Source organism: Camelus ferus, chromosome 3 (genome assembly GCF_009834535.1).
Source record: "Camelus ferus isolate YT-003-E chromosome 3, BCGSAC_Cfer_1.0, whole genome shotgun sequence".
Taxonomy (NCBI): domain Eukaryota; kingdom Metazoa; phylum Chordata; class Mammalia; order Artiodactyla; family Camelidae; genus Camelus; species Camelus ferus.
Window position 1 is genome coordinate 40,363,309 of NC_045698.1, and position 16,802 is coordinate 40,380,110.

Here is a 16,802-nt window from a genome sequence, read left to right on the forward strand (position 1 = left end):
ACGTAGCCATTAAGAAGAATAATGTATGCAGTGAAGGAAACCATCAACAAAATGAAAAGGCAACCCACTGAATGGGAGAAGATATTTGCCAATGATATGTCTGATAAGGGGTTAATATTTAAAATATGTAAGGAACTCATGCAACTCAATATAAAAAAAAACTCAATTAAAAAAAATGGGTAGAGGGCTTGAATAGGCATTTTTCCAAAGAAGACATACAGATAGCCAACAGGCACATGAAAAGATGCTCAGCATCATTAATCATCAGAGAAATGCAAATCAAAACCACAGAGATACCACCTCACACCTTTCAGAATGGCTGTCACCAAAAAGACCATAAGTAACAAATATCAGTGAGGATGTGGAGAGAAGAGAACCCTCCTACACTGTTGGTAGGAATGTAAATTGGTGCAGCCACCATAGAAAACAATATGGAGGCTCCTCAAAAAATTAAAAGTAGAACTACCATATGGTCAAGCAGTTTTACTCCTGGGTATTTATCTTAAGAAAACAAAAATAGTAAGTAGAAAAGGTATATGCACCCCCAATGCTCTTTGCAGCATTATTTATAATAGCCAAGTTATGAAAGCCACTAAGTGCCTACCAATAGATGAACGGATAAAGAAGATATAGTGTGTGTGCGCGCGTGCGCACACAGCAGAATATTACTCAGCCATGAAAAATGAAATCTTGCCATTCGTGACAATATGGATGACCCTAGAGGGTATTATGCTAAGTGAAATAAGTCAGACAGAGAAAGACAAATATTTATGTTTTCACTTACATGTAGAATCTGAAAAATAAAACAAATGAAGTAAGTATAATAACAAAGCAGAAACAGACTCACAGATACAGAGAACAAATTATTGGTTACCAGAGAGAAGAGGGGTGGAGGAAGGGGCAAGATAGATGAAGTGGATTCAGAGGTACACTACTAGGTATAAAATAAATAAGTTATAAGGATATAATCTACAGCACAGGGACTATAGCCAATGTTTTATAATAACTTTATATGGCATATAGTCTATAAAAATACCAAATCTCTATGTTGTACACCTGAAACTAATACAATTTTGTAAGTCACCTATACTTCAATTTAAAAAAATAGAAATACTAAAGGATAAGTTTAGTATTCATTGATTTAACAAAAAGGATAACATACACCTATATTTTGATGCAAAAAGATGTCTGGAAAGTCATGAGTGAAAATCAGGTTATGGAACAGTGTGCATAGTATATATTTATAATTATACACATACATTTGTAAATGAGATACATTATACTCATATTGTAAATCTATATGTATTATAGGGGAAAGTCTGTAATGATATACTCCAAACTTTCTAACAGTGGGTATGAAATTAAAAGAGATTTACATTTTTGACTTTGTGGATTTTTGTTTAAATTTCAGTATTTGTTTCACGATATATTATTTTTGTAGAAAAGAAGTAATCTCGAAGGGAAAAAAGAATATTTGAAAGGAACTGGAAAAGTTCTCTTTACTCCTTTGCAAGTTTACTACTATTTCAAGTTTCCTGTTTCTTAGCCAATCTAAAGGGCAGGCTGATGAAGTGAGAATATGGCAATAGCAGGCAGTCGTCTGTTAGCTTATGATCATTAGCTGTGTTATTTGTTGGTTTATCATTGGTCTCTTCCTACTGGAATTTAAGCCTAATGAGAGCAGAGACTGCCTCCTGTCTGTTGCCTTATCTTCAGGATCTAGAACAGTGCCTAGCTCAGATTACTGTTCAGTTATATGAAATGAGTATGTAAATTAGGGAAAGAGAGATTCCAGCTGAGGTCTCTTGGCCAGTGCCTTAGGAAACCCCTTCCGTCTCTGCCCTTCATTTCCTTTTGACTTTGTTCTTAATTTCTCAGTGGCCATTTTGCTGCCCTACCCCCCAGTTCCCATGAGAATTCTCACCCCACCTTCATCTTCCTGTCTCCATCTCTGCTGGGATACTCCTGAGCCTTTCTTTTTCACCTGGCACCAAACCTAAAAGGAAGCCTGGCCAGCACCGATGCCCACTTGCGCTTACACCTGCTTGCATCCCTGATTGCCTGACCTTTAGAACTCTCTCTACAATCCTAATTAATATTCTAGCCTTTTCATTTTTCTCTTAGGAGAAAAGATGTTACTGTAGTTCCCCCCTTTTATCGTCCCTCCTTCCCTCAGCGTCATTTCGGTTGGTTTCATCAGCAACTACTCTTCTGGGAATTCCACTCTGCTCCCAGTATAGTTGCTGCAGACATCCCCTGAACTGCCTGTCTGTTGGTGCTACTCCCATTGCCTGAAGTGGATGTTTTTATTACTGGTGTAGTGGTGGTGGTTCATCTGATTCCTGCTCGTGCAGTTGGCCACATGGTCACCTCCTTCTACTCCCTACCACTACCCACCCTTCCCCAAGCCTATCCTCTTCTTTCTACCTTCTCCAATCTCATAAGAAGGGAAATGCTTGAACACTCTTTGGAAGTGGGGGGAGTGGAGTCCTGAGCTCCATTTGAAGTAACTGAGGGTCACTTACCCATCTACTGCCCCACAGTACACTTGCCTCTTTGGGAAAACAGCACCAGCAGCCCCTCTGAGATGTCAGCAGCTTGTTTTCAACTCTTGGTCAGTCATAGTCACTATAGATGATGCTTTGTGATTCTATCACATTATATTTTTTGTTGCAGATGTGCTACACTCTGGTTAAATTGCTTAATGTATACTAAGCAGGGAGTATAACCATCATTATAATATGGTTTCTCGGGGGGGGGAGTGTTTTAGGTTCAAAATAATTGATTTATTATTAAACTTTCTTACCTTAAAGCCTTTCTAAGTTAGGAACTCTGTATTTGAGTAGTGATGTAATTTAAGTCAAATAGTTACCGGTGACAGGTGAAAGGTACACAAAGAAAAAGAGAAAAATAATTTTTTCTTAATTTTCAAAAGAGCGAACTGAGTCATCTTTACTTCATTAATTTTTAAAAAACTAGTATAAGCTCCCAAAAGTGTAAATAAGTTTGTATCTGTCTTTTCTCACTTTGCAAGTTATAAAGCCTTTTTCAGCATATGAAGAGAAGGGCTTTAAGTCATTTGGAATCAGAATTTGTTTTATTAATGATGGAATATGATTTATCCTTGATCACCTGCTATTTAAGTTTAGATTTGGATTTATAATACAGTTGCAAAATACAGAGTTAATCTGCTTATTCAGCAGTTAGTAAAGTGAATATACAGAGCCAAATTCATTAATTCATCAGATATATATTGAGCATCTGTTATGTGCTAGGTATGCTAGGCACTGAGTGTGGGGGAAGAAGGGGAGAAGGGAGGTAGAAAGGGCAGTGAATAACCCATTCTCTTTGAGACAGCAGAATATATATGCCTTTGCCCTCTGCCTTAGTAATCCAACTTCTAGAAATCTACTCAAATACATCTGGTGTACGCAAGCTGGCAAATACTCAATTTGGTGTAATTCACAGGGCTGTTCATACTAGAAATAGTAAATATGGCTTAGTGAGAGACTAGAAACAACCCAAATGTCTATCTGTTAATAAGCCACAGTATGGCTGCACAATGGAGGCTGTCTGCCCACCATACTTTCTGCACTTGGGAAGCAAGTCCTTTCTTGAAGGGGAAACTGATCAGAGTATCTCCATGTCTGCCATGGGCAAGTTTAGGTTTTGTTCTAAAGACTCATTAAAGAATTGTTAGTGGGAAGTGGCAGGGAAGTGGCAGGAAAGGTCAGGGGTTACTGTGTGGACATTAGGTCATAGAGGACCAAGGAGACCTATTAGGAAGCGATTGTAGTCTTGGCAAGAAATGCCAATAGCAAGAAAGATGGAAAGAACTGCACAATTCAAGATACATTTTGGAGGAAGGATTGATAAGATTTAGTTCTAGGTGGTTGTTGGGGAGTACAGGAAAAATAGGAATAGTTTTAGTAAAGGTACACAGTTGTGTAAGGGAGGCTGATTTAGCTGCTTCTGGCTGAAGTGCCGCTTCCTACCATGAGGACATTCTAGTAGCCTCTTCCTCCTCCCCAGATCCTGCTCACTGGTTTGCCTAGGACATGTCAGAGAGGCTTCTTTGAGAGTATGGTAGTTTACTTGCAGGGCTGCCAGTTAGCAGGATGACCCCTCCCTGTGTATGTAGTGGGGTGTTGCCTTGGAGCTTGTCTGGATCTTAACATGTAAAGAAAAGGAGTCGGGTGAGTCAGTCTGAAACAAAGCAAAGCTGCCAGGTGTCAGGGGAACAGTGTAGCCAGGCCGTACTATACTGAGCCCTGCTGTATGCTGAGCACTCTGTGGGGCTTGCTGAGAACTATGCCAAGGCAGTAATGAGTAGTGGAAAGAACACAGTGGAGGCAGAAGCTTTGGTTTCAAGTCTAGGCTAATTGTGTGACCTTGAGCTAGTCCTCTGGGCTTCATCAATCTTGGATATATTTAATTTAAAACACCCATTAGACATCCAAGTGGAGACATCATTTAGATAGTGCTATATGATTCTGGAGCTTGGAGAGAGGTCAGGCCTGAAAATACAAATCTGAGATTCTTCAGCATATATGGAAATGATTACCTCAGGAGAGAGTAAAGACAAAGAAGGCCTAGAATCGCGTCCTGATGCACTCCAGTATTCAGAGGTTTAGCTGAGAAGGAGCTAACAGAAGATACTTGGATATTTTATAGACATCTCAAATTCGGTACCTCTAAGCCAGAACTCCTCTTTTTCTCTATTTACTACCATGGTTAATGGCATTATCCATCATCATTCACCAGAAACTTGGGGATTGTCCTGGTCTCCTTCACCTCCACATACTTGGTGATCAAGGCCTTTCTCCTTTTGAATATCTTAATAGTCTATCTTTTTCTCTCCATCTCACTTCACTACTTTTGTCTTGTTTCCTGCCCTAATGATTTCTCACTTGAATTTCAGCAGTAGCATCCTAACTGATTTCTTGATTCTAGTCTCACCTCCTTCCAATTCAGTTTCAGTGAGGCTATGAATTCAGTGTCAGAGAGGCTACTCTGCAGTTCCTGGAGTCATTTTTTTTTAACATTTTTTATTGATTTATAATCATTTTACAATGTTGTGTCAAATTCCAGTGTTCAGCACAATTTTTCAGTCATTCATGGACATATACACACTCATTGTCACATTTTTTTCTCTGTGAGTTATCATAACATTTTGTGTATATTTCCCTGTGCTATACAGTGTAATCTTGTTTATCTATTCTACAGTTTTGAAATTCCAGTCTATCCCTTCCCACCCTCCACCCCCCTGGTAACCACAAGTCTGTATTCTCTGTCTGTGAGTCTATTTCTGTCTTGTATTTACGCTTTGTTTTTGTTTGTTTGTTTTTGCTTTTGTTTTTTAGATTCCACATATGAGCGATCTCATATGGTATTTTTCTTTCTCTTTCTGGCTTACTTCACTTAGAATGACATTCTCCAGGAGCATCCATGTTGCTGCAAATGGCATTATGTTGTCGGTTTTTATGGCTGAGTAGTATTCCATTGTATAAATATACCACCTCTTCTTTATCCAGTCATCTGTTGATGGACATTTAGGCTGTTTCCATGTTTTGGCTATTGTAAATAATGCTGCTATGAACATTGGGGTGCAGGTGTCATCCTGAAGTAGATTTCCTTCTGGATACAAGCCTAGGAGTGGGATTCCTGGGTCATATGGTAAGTCTATTCCTAGTCTTTTGAGGAATCTCCACACTGTTTTCCATAGTGGCTGCACCAAACTGCATTCCCACCAGCAGTGTAGGAGGGTTCCCCTTTCTCCACAGCCTCTCCAGCACTTGTCATTTGTGGATTTTTGAATGACGGCCATTCTGACTGGTGTGAGGTGATACCTCATCATAGTTTTGATTTGCATTTCTCTGATAATTAGTGATATTGAGCATTTTTTCGTGTGCTTTTTGATCATTTGTATGTCTTCCTTGGAGAATTGCTTGTTTAGGTCTTCTGCCCATTTTTGGATTGGGTTGTTTATTTTTTTCTTATTGAGTCGTATGAGCTGCTTATATATTCTGGAGATCAAGCCTTTGTCGGTTTCACTTGCAAAAATTTTCTCCCATTCCGTAGGTTTTCTTCTTGTTTTACTTCTGGTTTCCTTTGCTGTGCAGAAGCTTGTAAGTTTCATTAGGTCCCATTTGTTTATTCTTGCTTTTATTTCTTCTAGGAGAAAATTTTTGAAATGTATGTCAGGTAATGTTTTGCCTATGTTTTCCTCTAGGAGGTTTATTGTATCTTGTCTTATGTTTAAGTCTTTAATCCATTTTGAGTTGATTTTTGTATATGGTGTAAGGGAGTGTTCTAGCTTCATTGTTTTACATGCTGCTGCCCAGTTTTCCCAACACCATTTGCTGAAGAGACTGTCTTTATTCCATTGTAAATTCTTGCCTCCTTTGTCGAAGATGAGTTGACCAAAAGTTTGTGGGTTCATTTCTGGGCTCTCTATGGAGTCATTTTTTAATGTGGTATAAACACATAAGTCTCCTGCTATGATTGCCAGATTTTACAAATAAAAATACAAGGCACCTAATTAAATTTAAATTTCAAACAATGGATAATTATAAGTGTAAGCAATATTTAGGACATACTTATACTAAAAAATTATTTTTGGTTTGTCTAAAATTCAAGTATGCTTGAAGTATGCTTGAGTATGCTGCTCTTTTATCTAAAAATCCTACTCTTGCTTTGATGTCAGAATATTCTGCCATGGTTTTCAGGATAAAATCTAAATGTCCTGACGTTGCATGTTCTGATTTTTGCATGCCATGTATGAACTGCTTACAGTATCCTGAATTTGCTGTACTGCTTTACTTCTCCATACCTGTGGTACTCACCTCTTCCAGAATACCCTCCTCTTCTCAGTTTTCTGGTTAATTCCTATTGTTAAGACTCAAGCATCACTTTCTCTAAAAAGTCATTTCTAACCTCCTACTCCCCACCCTGTGGATGATAATGGGAACACCAGCTCCTCTTCTGCAGTCTCATAACATTCTTTGCTTGATATTATCCCAGAATGTATCATAATGTAGTTTAATTTTTTTTACCTGCCTCTCTTCCCTAGATTGTGAGTTCCTTAAGAACAAGGTAGAAATTATATCTTTCAATCCTGTATTCCTGGCGCATAGTAGGCTCTCAGTGTATGAACAAACCAGTGAATGAGTGGATGAAAATCTAGGAAAGAACCCATAAGCATAAGCCTCATACTGGGCCATTGGTGCTAATTCAGCTCTTCCCTGCCTTGACTCCTGGATAAGTCTATGCTGCAGCCTTTGCCTGTCCTCCTCTTTACCCCCCAAAGAAGCTCCAGAAGAGTCGGACTGAGGTTTGTTCTCTGTATCCCTAGGGCCTTGAATTATGAGTGCTCATTATATATTTATTGAATGAAAATATGTGAGTGAATGAATGAATGAGTATACCTTGCAGGGCTCCAGGTCCTGCTGTCCCCTGCACTGGAGGACAGGATTCCTTCTTCAGGTCCTGGGAGGGAAACCTCCAGCCACAACATATTTGAATCTCTAGGGCATTCTCTGTGAAGCTGGAGCTGCAGCTTCTCTAACTCTGTGTCTTACCTCTTCTTGCCCAACTCCTCTACGTCCCTCTCTCAACCTTAGGGAGAAGAACTCTTTTCTCCCAACAGCAGCTGGCACATATGGCTCAATAAATGTTAGCAACCATTCACAGATGGAGCCTCCTCTTTCCTCCAGGGCTCTAGCCTCTGCTCTTTCTTTCCCACTTTCAGAGCCCAGTCTGGAAAGCCGTGGGGATCTGACATTACCTTCTCTTCCAGGGATTATGATCTTCCCCCTTCTCACACAAGGGAGCAAGGTTTTCTTTGTCTCCCACCTGGGCAGTTCAATTAAATAGGACTAATATTAAATGACTCTAATTATTTTTTTATTAATGTTTAACTGCTAAATTCCTTTTTCGATTAAATCATTGTGTCTTTATGCTCAAAGGTCTTTTTTTCATACATATGGAAGTTCGTTTATTTTATTAACGGAAATACCACCTGCAAAACTATTAATGACTTGAGCTCTGTGATTAGTTCATTTTAGTGACATTTTGAGATTTAATAATTAATCTGGCTCAAGTTCAAAGAAAGAAAACTCAATGCCAGAAATTCTTAGCCAGTAAGGAATATAAACAAACCTTACAATTGTTCCCTCAAATAACAAAAACCATTGAGATCAACTTCTTGCAATTAGAAATGTTTTGGAAAAATGCAGAAGAAAAGTTCAAGAAAGCATGTCAAAACAACAAAACTCAGTCTACATTTTCATTATTGTAATTGATCAAAGTCTGTTTGCAGTAGATTGGACTGTGAATAAATTAAATGTGACATTGATTTGGCAGAGGCACACTAGTGATTGGCAAGAACACATAGCAGGAGCAGCTTCTGTTAACAGAATTTACTTGGTGGTTGTTTCATTCTAATAGATTTCTTAGCAACCTAGTGCTATCATACTAACCTAACCTAAGCTCTGTCATTTATTTACCCTTTGGGCTTCTACTCCCATCCAGGCAAGATTAAATTCATTTTTGATTACTACTCTAGCAGGCATTACCTCTGGTCTGAACACAGAGTACCTTTTGGTGACCTATGCACCTCCTCCCTTTTTTTCCTCTACTTTCTTTCATGTACTGAAGAAGGGTGATCTAAGAACTTATTATTTCATCCTGGCAGTTCAACTTGTAGAACTAGAAAAATGTAGTTTAATTAAACAATTTGGCAATAGTTTCAAGCTTAGGCATTACTACTGCTTTTGCTCAGCCTAAATCATTTCTTGGTATGTCACAAAATTGACACTGTAAGAAGAATATTCATCTTAGAACATTTTGAAACAGTTATAAAACAAATTCCTGTTATAATTATGTTGATTGTGGGGTGGAGTGTGTGGCATACACTTTCCGGATGAGAGTATTTTACAATAAGTAAATGTCTTTACGGTTTGAGAACCTGTACCATACTTTATGCCAAGTCTTCACTTATAATCTGTTTACTAAATCTTTTTGTATTCTTTAAAATGTGTTTTCTTAAACAGACTCAAAGGCAATGTATTCATACTTTAAAAATTTTAATACTCATTAAAATAAAAATTCTTCATTAATATGTATATTTTAAATTATGGAAAGAAAATGGAGCTGTCAAAGTCAAGTATATTTATATTCATGTATAGCCCATAGTCTAGTGAGAGGTGAAAAATCTATGGATTGGGGAGCATATGTTTAGTAATTTAAATATTTTAGAAAGTTGATCTTTCTAAAAGTTCTAAGATTAATACTTTCATTGTATCTTTATCTTATGTGCCCTTTGAAAAGTATATATCTACATCCAGTAGTTTTTAAAGATATATTTACATTAAACTTTTGCCAGAAATATATTGGTAATTTTTAATTAAAACTTTAAAAAATTTAGGTTCCTGGTTTTTGTATGTCATATAACTGAATCATTATGAAATGGCCATGGTTTTGTTCCCACAGAAGACTAAAAAAAAAAAAAAATTCAGTGAAATGGGCAGTTTTATCATTATCCATAAGACTGACTACTAAGTCTTTACTTGCTCTTGAATATAGTAAACTTTCTAACAGTGAAGCACTGTTGAATTTACTTTAAACTGTATTTAGATTTTTTTTTATCTTGAGATTTCTCTTGTACTTAAGTTTGAACATAGTTATATATGGTATATTGGGAATTCACAAGTACTTGAAACCAAATGGAGACCATTTATAAATACCAAACTTCAGAGGAGCGTGGAGCCAGAACCTCAAAGAAGAAATGGATTATGTTATATATAAATGTATTCTGCCTGCCTTTTTACCTAGCTGGGTTCATAGCACTTTTAAAACAAACTTTATAATTTCCTAATAAAGGACTAACCATTTGCTCTATTTTATTTCCAGGTCTATTTGTATAAAAATTATCAAATGATTTTGAAGTTATTTCATGGAATTTTATCTTTAACTTGAATATCACACCATCAGCATCATATAAATGCATATAGAGTGTATTACTCAAATATTCCTTGACAGAATTTTCACTTGACTAGCTTGAGTCTTTAAAGAGAGAAGTAGGGATAGGGGATTGAGCTCCTGAATTATATCATTAAAACCATTATTCATTCTTATTTGTACACACATGTAGCACATACAAATAAGTACACTTAAACAAATACTAGTGACGCTTCACGTATCTTAAATTATTAAGGTGGGTAATTTGTATTTATCTTGTTCACTAAGTACATGTATAATAATATTCCTAACAGTTGTTGTATGAATGCTTAGATCTGTATCTAAATACTGAATTCCATTTAATAGTGTAGGCTCAGAATTCCTCTGGTCCAAGTGTGGCCCCAGAGATGCAGAATGACTTGGATACCTGAGACAGAAGAATCTTTGGGTAACCTTTTTAACTCACTCACATATTTCTCAGCCCTTTTCTTTCTCCAGTATTTGCCAAGTAATCTAAACTTTCTTCGAGTCAAGATGACATCATCAGAGAGCACTGTGGGCAGCTTTAGATCTCTCCCTTCTCTCAGATGCTAGAGTACAGCAGCTCCAAGGTTCAAGTTTGCAGAGCCTCAGTTTCCTTTATCTCCCCCAAGGCATCATCACAGAGACCTCTCGTCTTACTCTGCCATTTTCTCTCACCTCTTTTTTATAGTCCAGGTATCCAGTTCTCTTACGTAATACCTCCCGCAGCTGTAACTGTGTATTAGAGCTGATTTCTTTACCATCTTGGAAAAGTCACGTGTACTAGATTTTCGCATAAGGGACTGTATGATTGGAGTGGGATTATGTCATTCCTAAAGTCTTTGAGTCAACATGTTTGGAGATTGCATTCTCAAGCTTTATTTTTGTCTATATTTTATTTATTAAAAAAAAACTTTAAAACACTTTGTCATTATCACACTTAGCAATTTGCAACATTGAGGACAATAGGGCAACTATCAAAAGGTCTCTTAAGCAGGGCTCTTAGTGAAGAAGTGGCATTGAAAAGGACTTCAGCTATAACCTTTCGGGGGCTTGAGTTCACATCTCTGAATTAATAAATAATACACAGTAAATAACCATTAACTTGTTTATACTACAAGAACAGAGATAAACTTGTTAACAGCATCCAGCATCCATTTCCTTTTTAAAAAAAACAAATCTCCTTTTCAATGTAATCCTTCACAAACAATGGTAATTTATAATTCAACATAGAAAATAGATTATACCATAATAAAGGTTTAAAAAAAAAGATAATTAAAATTTAAATTAAAAAAGAAAATACATAGATTCAAACATTTAACACATAATACTTTTCACAACTGAATTTCTCACTTTTCCCAATATCAAGGCTCCATAAACAACTCAAGGCTAAGCCAATTTGCTCCGACGGAACACCCTGTTGAAATGAGAGACATTGTCGCAGAACAATAGTCATTCATAAATAATTTATTTACGGGAAATTCTGAAATATCAGATTTTGGTACAGCTTGTGTTTACTCTGTTATCAGTATGGTTTCTTTCTCTTCTTCCCTGAGACTGGTTGAGAATGATATCCTTCAGTATTTCACTCCACGGGAATCTTTGCTGTGACCTTCTCAGAATGGAGTTGACCTCATGCATGACTTTCTGATTGTCCACTAGGCTCAGCTTCAATGGAGAAGGGCCACTGTTGACATACTGCTTCAAATCCCAGGCTAGGAGGCCAGAATAATGGTACAAGGCATAGAAGGCTTGGTGGGCAGAGGCCCTTTGTCGGATGGGAGTAGGGAGGAAACGAGGCATCCTCTGTCTCTGAGGTAATGCTAGTAATCTGAGGGATGCATATGGTCATAACAGTCCTCTTTGCCTTTCAGGCTGCACTTTTCCTCTATTTAGTGGTAATGGATATCTTTGCAAAGCTTGAGAAGTCCTTTTGGTTCAGATACAATCATGATAACCCTCAAAATATATAGCAGTAGTTTCAGTGCACAGCATGATGATGCTCTTCATGTGCTGACGGAGCTGAGTGGGTGGATATAAAGTTCTAGGGCATCAAGTACCTAGCAGAGTGTCTCGAAGCCTATCAGTTTTCCCTGCAATGAAATTCTTCATTCTGATATTTCTGGCATTACTCATTCCTTTATGTATATTCAAGTTTCCCATCCTGTATCATTTTCCTTCAGCCTAAAGCACTTCCTTTAACGTTCTTGTAATAGAGGTTTGCTTGTGCCTTTTTTTGCTTGAAAGTGTTATTTTTGAAGGATATTTCCATTGGATATAGTATTCTAAATTGTGGTTTTTATTTTCTTTCAGCATAGTAAAGTCATTCTATTGTCTTTACCTTTAATTATTTCTGATGAGAATCAATGGTATTTCTTATCTTTGTCTCATATAAATGTCTTTTTGTAGCTTATTTTAAGATTTTCTCTTTATCATTAGGTTTTAGCAATTTGATTTTGATGTGCTTTGGTTTTGTATTCTACTTGGATTTTTTTTTTAATTTTTTGGACATGTAGGTGTATATGTCTATCTATTTGAAATATTTTTAGTCATTATTTCTTCTCTCTCTCTCTCTTTTCTTTCTGTGATTCATTATATACATATATTAGACTGCTTAATATTGTCCCACAGCTCCCTGAGGCTCCAGTTCAGTTTTTAAGCTTTTTTCTCTTTCTTGTGCTTCAGTTTGGACCGTTTCCATTGCCTTGTTTTCAAATTCATTACTCTTTTCTTCTGCAGTGTCTGATCTGCTGTTAAGCATATCCATTATGTTTTAAAATTTTCATGTATTGTATTTTTCACCTCTAGAAGTTCCATTTGGTTCTTTTTAATAATTTCTATTTCTTTTCTCTTTATGTTTGTTTTTCTTTTAAGTCTTTGAACATATTTATGGTAGCTGTGATAAAGTCCTTATCTGTTACTTTCATCATTTCTATCATGTTTGGGTCTATTTCCTTTGACTAGTTTTGTAATACTTTCCTTCTTCACTTCTTGATTGGATGATGAATATTGAAATAGTATACTGTCTACTCTCTGGGTTTCATTGTCCTCCTTTTTAAAAATGTTGTTTTCTTCTGGAGTATATTAATTTACATGTGAATCAGCCCAAACTTTTAGAGACCTATTTTTAAGTCTTGTTAAGGTGGATCTAGAACAATGTGTTCAATAAGAGTTTCTGCAGTAATGGAAATGTTTTATGTCTGTATTTTCCAATATGATAGCCACTAGTCACATTTGGCTACTAAACACTTGAAATGTGTCCAGTGCAATTAAGGAACTAAACTTTTTATTTTATTTTACTTAATTTAAACAACGTATGGCTAGTGGCTACTGTATTGGACAGTGCAAGTCTAGAGTTATCTCTACTCTCATGCTAATTTATCCTTACTCCTAAGGAGTGATGTTTCTGAAGTCTTTATACTGAAAGCCCTGCAGGTTTGGTGAGGCATCTCCAGCTGATTAGAACTTGGCTGTCTCCTAGTCTCATACAAGCTGCAATTGTTCAGTTTACAGCTCCCCGGTAGTTATTCTTTAGCCAGAAATTGACCTTCCTGGCCCTGTTGAGTCTCACCTTACTCATATACTGTTTAGCATTCAGCTGAACACTCAAATGTGTAAATATCTAGAACTCTTTCTATTTTCTGGTACTTTGCCCCACAAATTCCAGCTTCCTCAACCTCCCTAACCATCTCTATGTCTTTAGCTCAACAAGATCGCCAGCCTCTTCTTGGATTCCCCTACCCTGTGCAGCATAATATGCCTCCAGGAAGCTGAGGTGTTACAGGGCTTATGTCATTTTTACCCCTTCTCTCTGGGATCACAGTACTGCACTCACTATTTTTTAGTATCTGAAAAGTTCAGGTTTTTGTTTTTTGTTTTTTGTCCAGTTTTCTGGTTGTTTATGACAGAAGTACTAGTCTGGCACCAGTTACTCTATTTTGTTTTCAAGCCAGTAGATTATGTCTTACTAAAACCTCTGTTCTCAACCCAGTGGTAATGGTTGCTGCCTTTGTTGGAGACTATATAGCATGTTAAATTGGAGATTTTTTTCATCCTGGCAAAATTATGAATTTGTTCATTCTTCATAAAGATAGCAACTGATGTGGGGATTCTGCTATTTACAAAATTTTCACAACAAATAGTTATTTAATGTATGTCACAAATTAGTGGGTTAAAATTTTAAGTACTTAAACAAAAGTATAAGTATTGAGATTGTATTTCTACCCTGTGATGAGAAAGTTTGGTATGTTTATTTTCAGTGGAGTAAAATAAACAGTCACTATTTAAAAATTCAGCTGTACTCTCTTCTGTTGTACTATCACTGCCCAGTAGCCAGTTCTTTCCCAGTCCTTACAACAACCCATTGAAGAAGACAGTAAGATTGTAATCTCCATTTTACACATGAGGAAACTGAGACACAGGGAGTATAAGCAACATTAACAGGGTCACACAGATAGTAAATGGCAGAACTGAGATTTGTATGCAGTTAGTCCTGCTTCAAAGTCCATGTTTTTAACCACAGACTTTCAGAAGACCTAACAATGTAAACAGCATACATATGAGGGAGGTGTAAGTGTTTATACATACATAGTCACTGTATTCCCATTTTCAGATAAAGGAACTGAGACTGAAAAAAAGTTAAGTGACTTTTTTGGTGCCACTGCTGGTAAAAGGTAGATTTGGGATTGAAACTATGTGTGTTTGGGTCAAAGAACCGTCTATTTGGATAGTCATCAGACTGCTGTTTTTTTTTAATGAAAAAGTGAAATATTGGAAACAACAGTAGGGGTAGTCATTAAGGAAGTCATGGTATATTGCAAATGATAAAATACCATCCAACTATTTTTTTTAATGTTGAACACTGACAGGGAGAAAAGCAGTATGTAAAAGGATAAATATTTGTTTCAAACATATAAACATTTATATGAAGACCTACTTACTTTTGCTTTATCCCTATACAAACACTGAAACAAACATACTGTTTTTATTGATAAACAGTGAGACAAGGTGATATTATTCCAAGGAAATAATGTAAGGAAAAATGCTTGCTTCATAGTAATTTCTGCTATAAGATAGGCTTTGTTACAAAATTATTTCTGTTTATCTTCAAGTCTACAGATTCCTTTTTATTCACCTAACTACTTTTCATTTTATCTATTCCAAATATTTACAAAACTAGATTTCCTTTCAAAAATGATTTATGTTCTGTTTAATTTTCCTGGAAGCTGTTAGCAGGGGTCTGGTAACCATTAGTTGTTTTTTTTTTTTTAAAGACAAAAAAATTTATTTCCTAGAAAAACTATAGTCCATTTTTTTCAACTCTGAAATCTTTCATCTTCATGTTAATATAATTAACATATTCAGATTGGCTTTTCATTTGCCTAAATAGCTGTTATAAGAAAGAAACTAACAGAGTAATGATGAGTAAAGAGAAATTATGTGAAGGCAGGAAAAAAGAAGGAACAGCTCTCTGCTCTTAGTTTCCTTTTATGCAGACGGCATAGGCTCGCACCAGCTGTAAGACTGCAGCAGCAGAGCTGAAATCCACAGGGGCGACATGACTGATGCTCTTGATACCAGAGCCAGCCAAGCTGCGTACCAGCTTCCCAGTAGCGCCTTGCTATCTTTGGTGGGCTCCCAGTGCAAGCTCAGCCCAGTCCTGAACCATTCATTCTGCTCAGGAGAAAGAGATTCCATGCAGACACAGCATTTTGCAGAGGGTCTTGAAGAGTATGGAGATGAAGTGAAGAGATGTCCTCAGACTGAAAAATATTTCCATCTACTTCCATTATTTCCAGTATCATATTGAAGGATTTCCTTTGTTATATATATAGTCACCTCACCTGAGAATTCTACAGAGCGTCTGAAAGGCAAATCCTGACTTCTCTCACCCTCACTCATAGCAGCTGTCCCTAACCTAAGTTATTGTGGTATTCAACCACTCATGGGGAATTGATCTATGTTGTGGAAATTACAAGAATAATATTTATAAATATTCTTTCCCTCACATGTTAGCTTTGGGGCAGGGTGAAGTTTCATTAGATGGGCCCTTTGTATCTAAAACTAAAAGTCTGTAACACTATAACCTTCCCAGATCTTTTCTTATAAGTACAAACCATTATTTTAAGTGTGATTTTAAATATCAGTGCTTACCTTTTTAAAGGACTGTTACTACTTGAAATTCATGTTAGAGACAGAAAGACTGCATCATGCGTTTGGATATTCAGATATGTCATTTTCTTAAGTATTGAAATTGAAAAATAACTTGGGAGAACTTGTCAATGTTGTCATATTAATTATATTAACATTCATATTATAAGTAACATATATTCTTAAAGAAAAATCAGAAAATATAGATAAGCAAAATGAACATTTTAAAATGTCACCCATTTGGAAATAATCATTTTTAAGATAGAAGAGGAAGAAGGAATCAATAAAGATAAAAGATATAATTACTATATTTCATCTGTTTTTAAGATGCCTATCTTTCAGATTTTAACATTTCTGAAATCAGGGTATGTGAAAGAGTTTAATTGCCTTTTTTAGTGATACATTTAACAATGATTTAGCATCTTAAATCTGATGGTCTTGCATTCAGTGAAATACAGTAATAGATACATTGTTGTTTGGGGTATAGCAAATCTGAGTGACAGAACCGTGTTGCACAAATGGCTTGCACTGATTTGAGGAAGCATTTCCAATAGCAAAGCTCCTCTCTGGAACTGGTGTCTAGGGCATGGAACTCTGACTCCATTCCTGTCCTCTTCACTGCCATACCACTCCAGAGGAGAAAGGAAAATAGATGAGACTTGGTCCTGGCA

The 16,802-nt window shown here is 36.5% G+C and overlaps 1 protein-coding gene across 1 annotated transcript in view; it reads left to right on the forward strand.

Annotated features, from left to right (window-relative positions):
* Nucleotides 1-16,802, forward strand: part of NDUFAF2 (NADH:ubiquinone oxidoreductase complex assembly factor 2) — a 153,593-nt gene that overhangs the window by 135,957 nt on the left and 834 nt on the right. The window lies entirely within an intron of this gene.